At 32.3% G+C, this 11,711-nt stretch overlaps 1 long non-coding RNA gene across 1 annotated transcript; it reads right to left on the bottom strand.

The window, feature by feature from the left end:
• Positions 1–969: 969 nt before the first annotated feature.
• LOC114404907 lies at positions 970–2,467 on the bottom strand. The gene is made up of 3 exons (XR_003665156.1): positions 2,033–2,467; positions 1,846–1,923; positions 970–1,229 (listed from the first exon to the last, which is right to left on the bottom strand). It is a non-coding gene; the product is annotated as an uncharacterized LOC114404907 (long non-coding RNA).
• Between the last annotated feature and the right edge of the window lie 9,244 nt (positions 2,468–11,711).

Below are 11,711 nucleotides of genomic sequence, written 5' to 3'. Positions count from 1 at the left end.
ATAAAGGACTAAGGATAGAACAGGTATAAATAAATGGAGATTAAATATCCTCCAAAATCAAAGCACTCAAGAAAGGGTACTACAATACAAAGAAAGTGAAGAGCTCCTTCCTTCACTATATGTTTTATGTAATGTTCCTGCATAAGCAACCATAACATATTGAGCAAACACATCAACCAAAGAAATATAATGTAAGTAAAATCATCTCAGTCATATATATCCAAACTGAAGGACCACCTTCTAAAAGAATTATACATGTCTTCTTTATTTTATTTATATAATCAAGTACACAATATCATTAGAATCCAAAAATATACGTATAAGAAAATATCGTTATTTCTATTTTTGTTAACTTTATAATAAAAAACTAGTTGCACGATTTTTAAAAAAATTAAAGTGAGAAAAAAAAACAAAAGAAAAAAGTGAAAAAAAAGAAACATGTTGTTGTGGGACAATTTATATATATATATATATATATATATATATATATAAAAGTACATTGAACAATGCTAATTTCAAAAGAAGCATGTATCCCTTTTCCCTTGTATAAATACAAACAAAGGAAAGAAGGGGTAGCATCAGACAAATGATGATCAAAAGCCAGCATCAACTGATCTGTTGTCCAAAATCCTGTGTCATATATGCAGCAAACGACAAAGTCTATTCAATTCCTCACATATATTTATTTTCACAATCCGATCAAATCAAGACCAACATATCCATCCATCTTCACATCATCCTGATTAGTTTTTGGATAATATGGTATTTAACTTCTCTGATTCTCTTTCTGTGTTATGCAACAATCTTTTTTGTTTTAGTACAGAGCACGTGTATATATGTTTGATTTATAGTAATTAGTGAACTGTTCCATTATTACCATGAACATTTTTTGGGGGAAGGCTAACCTCTTCTCTACAGCTTACCAGGTCCATATAACCAAATCAAATTCTTACAACAACAAGAGATATATTACAAAAAATATCACCCTTTTCATTTTTGGTAACCAAACCAAATTCTTACAGCAATAATTTCAAGAGAGTAAGCAAAAAGAAGAAAGATTCATGACAAGTTCTTATCTATCAAGGCATAACAATCTCAACATGTGCAATGAGCTTAAACACATTTAGAATGTTTACACATACATATAGTAATTTTCTTGGTAACACCCTCAAGTTTCCTTTTTCAGACTTGACCACCTTTTAGCATTAGCATTAAGAGCTTCTGCTACCCTGTGGAAAAAAAAAGATTTTTTAAGAAAATACCTGAAACAGGAACACAAATTGGAACCCGTGAAGCACCACCATAGCAAACCTTACAACACTTCTTATATGATCCTTTGCACGTACTAAAAAAAATAGTTACATAATAAGAAAAATAATTCCCAAATTATGTTGCATCAATTATTTTTAAAATTTTTAAGAAAAAAGTTAATTTATTTATTTATACTATTTGTTTACCATCATAAAAAAAGCAAACTTTCTCTTTTTTTGAAAAAGAGACTGATTCTATAGAAAAATATTTAAAATAATATATTATTTTCATTTGATTTTATACTTTTTTACTTTTGATTTTTTTTTAAAAAAAAATAGAAGTAATTCCATGAATTTTTTTCAAATTTTGTTTAATTTTTTTTAAAATAGTAGTTTTCTATTAAAAAAATTGAAACGGACTGGCCAAACAACTAACCAAAATATGGTAAATAGAGCGGATAATAAAACCGCAAAGTCATATTTAATAATAATTTTTTTTACTGAAATTTAGTAAAGTCATTAATATTAATCTAGCTAAGAAAATCAAAAGTTCTTCGTAAAAAATTTTAAAAAATAAAATAGAATAGAATACTACCTCCTTGTAAAACTGGTAAGGTAGACCCACCATGATCCGTGCTCCATCTCCAGTGTTGGCTTCACACTGCAAGCACCTCTGTGCATCATGCGCACCAGCATTTCCAAAGCATCAGTCACCTACCGCAAAAATGAGACATAATTGTAAAAACGCACACCACACGCACCATACTCATACTCACACTCACATGCAAACACCAAAGTCGTCGCATTCACCGTTTTGCGGCTACTTTCGCCGGACAGTTCTGCCACGAACCCCACTCCACACGAGTCCTTATTCATAGCCACCACATTACCACCAAAAGCCCAAAACTTGTTCAAACCTGCACAACACAAAATCCAATCCGCATCATGGGTGACCGTTTATAAACCAAAAAATAGTAAATTAAAAGAAGAAAAAAATATATGAGAGAGAGAGAGAGAGGAATGAAATATATCAAATACTAAGAATAGACGCTTGGAATTGTAGAAGAGAAAAGGAATCCATGAACCGAAAACTGGTCTCACACACAATATCTCTCTTTGTGTGAAAGAGGGAGATTGGAGGTGGTGGTGGTGGAGGACCTTGCTGCTTTGGGAGAGAGAAAGCTTCCAAGTTGTACAGAGAAAGAAAGTGAGTGAGAGAGAAAGAGAGAAGAGAGAGAGAGAAATGGAAAGATAAAAAGAAAAGCGAAAAGGCTCGGGATGAAGACCGAAAAAGAAGACACCTGGAACAATACGTGGAGCAACCAGGGGAGTGGGGAATTGAAAGGCTAAAAGATCGAAAAACCAAGGAAATGAACATGTGTCACAATCTTAGGTAAGGGCATTTTAGAATTTTCCAGATACTTCTCTTTTATAGATAGTATATAGAAGTTTTGAATAGTATGATAAAAATACATAAGATTACAAAAATATAATATATAAAATAAAAATAAAGCTTATATAAATATACATATTTTAATTTATGCGAAAATGGAATTTAATCTTATATATTATATTTTAAAGGATAATATATAAGATTATTAAAATATAATAAATTAAAAAAGAATAAAATTTGAATTTTGAACTATTTTCTCATAAAACTTATATTAATACTATATTTTACACCAAATATTTCAATAGACACTTGGATGTAGTAGTAAAAGAGTGTGTTTCTTAGTTTAAGGATCATAGTTTTAGTCCTTGAGTAGTTATTAATATGAATAACATAAACTTTGTTATAACCATTTATGTACATTCAAATTGTACTCTAAGTACTCTACTAATAGAGAAATACATAGAGTTGAACAAAGTAAAATAAGAAATTGAAAGACTTCATTGAAATTGTTCATTTGAAAATTTCCTGAAAAGCTAATCATAGGTTCTTTTCTCCATCAAAACAATAAGGTCGTTATGCTCATTACTAAACTTGGTGTAATATATATACATTAAAGATTTATGTTAGGATATTTCTTTGCTCAAAAGTATCTTCGATGAAATGAGGTTTGTTTGGATAATACTAATTAAAAGTAATATTCAATATGAGATAGTAGTATATTGCTAAAAGTAATCAAATAAATCATTAATAATTTAATTTTAAATTCTCCAAATTTAAAATACAGGATAAAAAGAAATTATATAAATTAAACTAATCCAATTATCCACCAAAATTACCAAAAAATAAAAACTTGCACACCGTCACACTTGCTTGCCGTAATCATATTTAAAATGAAGCATTATGACTCTATCATAAATTGCATCCAACTTTATGAGCTCAATGTAACGCCCTTCGGTAGAATATCCTTCGGTAGAATATCAACCCATAATAAAATATATCAAAAAGAATATAAAATTCCAAAATTATTATAATCCAAAGATATCTCATGTATAATAAAATAAGTCAACTGAATGAGTCTTTACAAAAAAAGAAAACATTATTCTCAAAATATGAACATCTATAAACTAAATGAATGCTAAAAATATAATGAAACTAGTCACATCCAACATTCTATTCTAAAGTACTAATAAACTAAAATAAATGTAACTAAGAAAACTATGTTTAAAGTCTCCTCAAACTTAGCAACTTCTTCATCGTGCTATGAAAACAACACTTGTAATGAGATGATAACCCAGTGAATAAAAAAAGTTCAAAAGGAGTTCGCAAATATTATTGTTCTTAGCCGGCACAGTAATCCAAAAAATCAACCATGGTATCCGCAATGATTTTAAAATAAGATATTATAAACTCATATCCATGCAATGATGTCCGAGTATCTTCCCCACCATAAATGGAGGTATCTCATAAATCTCATCCCCATCTTAGATAGAGTTACTATTCACATATCCATAATTAAATAAATATCATATTCAATTATTCAAATACAAGTTATAAACACGCTGGAAGAAAATTCTATTAACATTAATGTTTATGTACGTATATTATTCGCCATCCAAGATTGGAAGGAATTTTAACCTATGAATATAATATAATAAAATCCAATATAATTCAAATGTAGCTGGACTTATATTTATATACGGTGGCACAAGTATTTGAAGAGGAAAACACCCCCACCAATGTAAATAGCTACTAAAAATCTCTTTTGCTAATTCTAAAGAAACTAAAGTCATGAACAAGAACAAGAAACAATAAGCACCGTCAGTATAATTTTTGTGATTATACCAATAAGTAAACATCACGCATCAGACCTTGTATAATTAAAATAACTCATACATTGAAGTCATGCCTAATGAATTTTGAGGGGAGATTATCAAGATACTCAAATTTATATCAAGAATACAAAAACATAACCTTTAAGAGTGACACCATGGAAGTTTTGAAAGGAGTTGTTTTACTCACCTCTTGAAGCACATAACTAGTATTTTTTGTTATTCTTTTTCCCCTCTACCAATTGCATTAACAAAATTTTCTCCCTTTCTCCCTTCATAGTTTTTGAGCGGTCCACTAATGCCAAAAAAGATTGTTTATGTGTGTGATTCTAAGAGAAGAAACTGTCTATCCTTATATAAGAGTTGTATTTAATTTAAAATTTGTTTGACATCTTTCTTTATCTATTATTTTTATTATCTTTAATTATTATTTAAAAAAAGAACAACCACTACCGTTCTCTCTCTCTCTTTGTGTGTTTTTTTAATAACTCATGTGCATTGACTAAAGCCAATCCCCTTTTATTTATTATTATCTTTAACTCAAATAATTATACTAACTTCTTTTTAAAAGATTACTGGGTGTTTTAGGATGTTACACCCATACTTCTACACACACCAACCATTCGACCAACAACGTGAATAACAATTAACCTGACTCAATCTCTAAGTAGTAACACTGCCATCGTGGGTAAAATAGGAATATATTTCACAAACTGAAAATGGAAGTTCCAAAAGGAGCCTCTAAGTTGCTTCCACATCAAATTGGATTTAGAGCAAAATGTTGGTAACAAAATTGCTTATGGAGTCATAATCCGTTTGATGATCCAAAATTAAGTTTGAAGCCACCAAACTGAACTCTAAACATGATCAACCTTTTCGGAAAAAAATGGCATTTAGAAACAAATGAATTTGGGAGTCGATTATCCATAGGAAAAGTGTGAAGACCCTACGACGTTCATCATATATAAAAATGATTACCTCTAACTAAATATGAAAAATTATTATAACTTTAAATTTATTTATTTTACCTCACAAAACGAAATTAGGATATTATTATAATAACTTATACAAAAGAGCTTTCTCTTTTATTTGTTATTATTATTAAAAAAAAGGAAGATAAACACAATTATTATATTCAAAAGGGTATTTCACTTACAGGAAATTTATTCACATTCCCTATATTACCTATAAGATAAAATAGATCAAGCATATAAATTGTTTAGACATTTGATAAAAATTTCATGTGAACGAAACTTGGTTAGGCAAAAAGAACAAATCACTCACAACAAAGGTATTATATGTGCTTCAAGATGCATTTTATTTATCATTGTTTTTCATTTCATGGAGCTTATCCTAGGCTAAAACAAACAAATAAGGAGTTGCTATTGGTCCCACTCCTTAGGAGTAGAACCCTCTCCATTAACACTAGATGAAGAATGAAGACTCATGTTGGTTTTTAAGTTGTGGTTCTTTCTTGTTGGGGGTTTGAAAACAAAAGGTAAAAGAAACTATGATTGAAACTAGCCAAAATAAACACTAAAAGAGATGTGAAAGATAAGGTAAAAACTAATTGGTAAAGGAAATAAGCTATGAAAGTAAGCAAGAAATGTAAACTAAGTGAATTCTAAGAGTGTTTGGATGACCACATTTAAGGTTCCCAACAAAACACTTACAATCCTAAGGGAAAATTGTCTAAAATTATTACACACAAATGGAAGTTTGGTAACCTATTGGAGGTTCCCAACACACTTCCAATGAAAGACCTTTTTCTTACAAAACTTGAAAGCAATAAAGGTAAGTAAATTGCAAATTACAAAATTACAAAACGGTCCTCAATTTTGGTGGTTGTTCTCTCTTTGGTGATTCACTCAATTTGGAGTGCTTCTTAGTCCAATAGCTCTTAAGGTGGTTGGCCCCTCGCTTCTTGATTGAAATTCTTCAATGGATGACACTAATCCTCCTTTCCAATTCCCTATATGGAAACTCACAAGAAGGAAACAAAGACACAAGCAATAACCAAAGACCAAAAAATGAAATGAAAGCTAAACCAATAGAGTTTTAACAAGACACTTTTTCAAGGATTATTCAACAATTAAAGCAATGAAAAGGACATAGAAGTAAGCTAGGACTCAAAGAGAAACTTAGAATGACTATAGAGTAGAGTAAAAAACTAAAATAAAAAGACTTAACAAACCTCTAGTTTTGACACTTGTTTTCACACTAATTTTCAATTAAAATTTCAAAACTAAGATTGGTATAAAATGGGAACCAATTATAGCACAAATTTCAAGCCACAACAACAAGCACACTTCCTTCTCACTTTTTTTTTGGACTCTGATTTTTCTGCCAACCTGTGTGATTTTTCGTATTTTCTCCTTTTATCCAAATCAGTTGGTTCTTTTTTATAATTTTGGTCCAGATGTCTAGAAAATTCAGTAAAACTATCAGCTCAAAATTCGCAGTGACCAATTCTCAGAAATTTTTACAAGTTCATATGTCCAAGTTGCCAACACCAGCGATTTCAGACTTCGAATTTTTTATGCATGGTATATTGATTGCCTCGGGCTTACTTTCAACCTTCCTATGTACTTTGAACTCACTAGGCTTGTTTACCAAATTTTTAAGATTTCAATATTCACTTAGGATCAAAATTCAGCCAGTAATTCAATCACCAAAACTCAAATTCACAATAGACACAATCATAAGGAAACCTAAAAGTTCAAGAAAAGGTTCACAATCAAAGACTCTCTAAGAATTTTGCATGAACATGTTAAGGACTAATTAACATGCAAGATTTGACTCAAATCAAATAATAGGCTAAAATAATTTCATACACTCATGAACAAATGAGTTAGAAAAAGAAACAAGAAAAATAAAATTCAGCACAACATAAGAAATCTTATGTGACAAGTTTCATGACTAGACATGACTTCTATGACAAAACTACAATAGGTGAACAAGTCACTCTAGATTTTTGAGGTTTTCTTCTACTTTTATGTTTTTATAAGAATTTTATGGTTTAGGTTTCAGCCACAAAAAACAGCAAGACGAAACTCAAAGGAACCTAAACTCAACACAATTCTTGGTTCAAGAACAAGAACAAGAAATTTGAACCATAGAAAATCAAATCTAGCTTCTATAGCTAGTTTAATTGGTGGAAATTCTAAAGAATCATGTTAACAACATTTAGCATAAGACATGTGAGGAGATACATAGAGAAAAATGAAGAAACAACAATGGAAGATAAGGTAAAGCTGAAAATTAATGGAGGTTTAAGGAGCACCTACTTGAAGCTCTTGTGCTCTGATTACCACTTGGTGGAAGCTTGCTTGTGGAGCTTCTATGGAGGCTGGATCTTTGAGCTTCAATGAGGTCCTTCAATGGTGATTTTCCACCATGGACATGCAGCGGAAGACAAAGGAGAAGAGGTGAGAAGAGGTGCCATCCACTAGGAAATAAGCCATGGAAGAAGGAGCTTCGCCACCAAGAATGTGCCTTAGATAAGAAGCTTGGAGAGGATGCTTCAATGGAGGAAAAGAAAGAAAGAGAGAAAGAGAGAGGGGGGAGCACGAAATTGAAGGAGTAAAAGAGGGAGAGAAGTTGAACTTTGAGTTGTGTCTCACAAGACTTTCATTCATCAAATTTACCACAAGTGTTACACATACTTCTATTTATAGCGTAGGTAGCTTCCTTGAGAAGCTTCCTTGAGAAGCTTTCTTGAGAAAATTCCTTGAGAAGCTTCTTTGAGAAGCTTCCTTAAGAAGCTAGAGCTTAGCAACACACACCCCTCTAATAACTAAGCTCATCTCCTTAAGAAGCTTCCTAGAGAAGATTCCTAGATAAGCTAGAGCTTAGCTACACACACCTCTCTAATAGCTAAGCTCACCTCCTTGAGATGAGAAGCTAGAGCTTAGCTACACACACCTCTCTAATAGCTAAGCTCACCTCCTTGAGATGAAAAGCTAGAGCTTAGCTACACACCCCCTATAAGCTAAGCTCACCCCCATGCCAAAATACATGAAAATATAAAAAAAAAGTCCCTACTACAAGACTACTCAAAATGCCTTGAAATACAAGGCTAAAACCCTATACTACTAGAATGACCAAAATACAAGGCCCAAAAGAAGGAAAAAGCTATTCCAATATTTACAAAGAAGAGTGGACCCAACCTTGGCCCATGGGCTCAGAAATCTATCTTGAAGTTCATGAGAACCTTAGGGCCTTCTTTAGCAGCTCTAGCCCAATCCTCTTGGAGTCTTCTATCCAATACCCTTGGGGGGTAGGATTGCATCACAACTTAATCATGATTTCATTGTGTATTTTGTCAAAACACACAATTGAATCGTGATTTCGTTGTGCTATGCACAACCAAAAATATAAACAATGAAATCGTGATTCCATTGTGGACGTGTGTACAATGGAATTACGATTCTGTTAACCATGAAGATAAAGAAAAGAAAATACCAAAGGGAGGGGCGAATGTGAAGGAGAGCACGAAGGGTTTGAGAAAGTGAGAGAAGTGAAGGTTTTAGATATTGTTGAGAAGGGAATGAGATGGGAAGGTTTGGGGCACATAAGGGTCAGAGAAGGAGAAGGTGGGCGAAGAAGATCGGGTGTGTGGGAAAGAGGCAAGGAGGAGAGGTAGAGGGCGGATACTTTTGAAAATAGGGGCAAAAAAGTATTTTCACACCTAGGTAGGGACCAATAGTAACTGCCAGTGAATAAGGGTCTCATTATACCAGCCAAAATAAGCATGACACTCAAATTACGAAATCCAATTTCTTTCTTTTAATTTGTTAGACCCAACAAGTAGAGCACCAAAAACTCATTCTACTCTAAAGCAAAAGGTGAAACACAAGCAAAGGTGTACTCTGGGAATTTACTTTTTTCACTTTACCACCTACTTCCTGCACTTCCTATTTTTATTGTCTGGACAAAATTACCCTTAACGAGTCTCAGCACTCGCTTCCCACAAATATTGTTCTGGAATGAGTATTTCGTAATACACTTACAATCTAGAATGGGTATTCTAAAAGAAAAAAAATCAAAACACTTTTCCAGAATGGATATTCCACAACACATTTTAGGATTTACAAATCTAATATGGAATACCCATTCCATAATATAATTGTAATTTTGGAATGTGTTCCAAAATTCCTATTCCAAAAGCCAAAAAACCAAAATTCTTGTATTACAGAATGGGTATTCCATAACATATTTTAGGATTTACAAGTCTATTATGGAATACCCATTCAGTAATTCACTTGTAAATCTAGAATGTGTTACGAAGTACCTATTCCAAAAGCCAAAATATCAAAAGTTCTGAATTGAATTACAGAATAGGTGTTATGTAGCACATTTACGAATTTACAAGCATATTACGAAATGAGTTTTCCATAATATACTTGATGTTCTGGAATACCATAACCCAACACCCACACCACAGTTGACTACTACCATATTACCTTCGTCAGTGATCGAAGGAAGCAATAGTGGCATCACGTGGGAGAAGGAAGAAACTGTGGCATTACGCGAGAAAAGGAAATAGCAGTGTGGGGGTCACCGAAAGGGGGTCTTGTGGGGGTGTAGAGGCTTCTAAAGGTTAAGGGAGGTGTTAGGGATATATGGTTCAGACATTTAAGGAAAATAAGTATTTAAATTCATTAAGGGTAATTTATGTTAGGTCTAGATGATTATTTGTCTCATCCACATTGGATTTTGATGAATAACAACAAGTATAAATTATTGATGTTCTAATGATTTTGACAAGTGGACAGGATCATTATGTTAAAGGACTTAACAATATTAAGTATTATCCACACTTCAAGAGAGAATGCTCTATTTTATCTAACATCCAACTCACTAAAACCAGAGAGCGTCCAACATTATGAGAATCAGCGTTATACATTGTCTATTGGTTACCTCTCGTGTCCAGCCAGTAAGAAATTAAAAAAGACTATAAATTAAGAAAAAAGGACGTGCATGTGTTCTATTTTATACAAATTCAATTTGTCTTTCTTTATATTGAATTGCTAAAGTTTGAATTTAAGAAAAATACAATATAGAAGAGTATAGAAGGTTTTCGAAGAACATTATTCTCTTAAAGGTCGTGTTCGCTACAGAGAAGAAGCATATGGCGTTGTTTGTACTTCGGTTCATTCCTTTCCAATTAAAGCATGACATGTCGCTTTATCTTCTAGTGTGAGACAACGGTCTTTTCAAGGAATCGATGGTGGTCGTGTAACGGATCCTTCAATGAAGTCTATAAAAGGCAATCTTCATCCAGAAAGAAAATGATGAAAAATCTTACAAGAAAGTAAGAAAATATCTGAAGCAAAACTCTACTAAAATCACTAGACGATTGATATACAATTTTCACTTGTTTACTCTTTGCTAAGCAAAGTTATTTTGTACTTGAGATTAATTTCTTATTCACTCCTTGAGTGTTATAGAATCCTTGTATTCATACAAACTTTTGTTTATGAAAGCCAAGAGTGGCTTAGTGTTAAACAATACTTAGGTTTCTTAGATTCAGGGGGAGTCTACGAAAATGTCATAAATGGCATTAAGAATACTTTTAAAGCCAAGACTGACAGGTTAGAATACTAGTTTTGTAATCAAATTTTGATTAATGGAACCTTTTACTAGTGAGTAAAGGAGAATTGGACGTAGTCAGGCTGAGTGAACTAGTATAAACCAAGTGTTTCTACTTCTCTCCATAATAGTTTATTGTGTGTTCTTATAGCACTTTTTATCACCTTTTTAACACTAAGTATTTATTTGAAAAATTGTTTTAAGAATCTCTTTTTTATCAAGTTACTAGACAACCATATTTATCTTCATTAAATATCTGCATTATCTTCAGTGGACAACTTGTCACATATATATCACTGTCTATATCCACTTTAATATTACAAAAGTTTATGTCTTTGATACACAACATGTTCAACCCCCTCCCTTTTTAGTATGTTTATTGTTATTTCAATTTAGTTCACATAGGTAAAAATGGGAAGTGTAGAAAGTAAATGCATATACTCTTGAACAACACGTAAGGAAATAAATAAGTGGTTTGGGGCTCATGGTATAGAAGGAGTGTGAGGTCATAGTTTTAGACATCATAACGACAAATTGAACTAGCGATGGCGAAAGCCGGTGCCATGATTGGAGATCCACCATGATGACAATGGTTTGATCGAAAGGTTTATACAAATGGGTTTCACAAGGTGAGACAACTTGGTT

The sequence above is a fragment of the Glycine soja genome, chromosome 1, assembly GCF_004193775.1.
Source record: "Glycine soja cultivar W05 chromosome 1, ASM419377v2, whole genome shotgun sequence".
Lineage (NCBI taxonomy): Eukaryota > Viridiplantae > Streptophyta > Magnoliopsida > Fabales > Fabaceae > Glycine > Glycine soja.
This window is presented reverse-complemented; position numbering and strand designations above follow the sequence as displayed.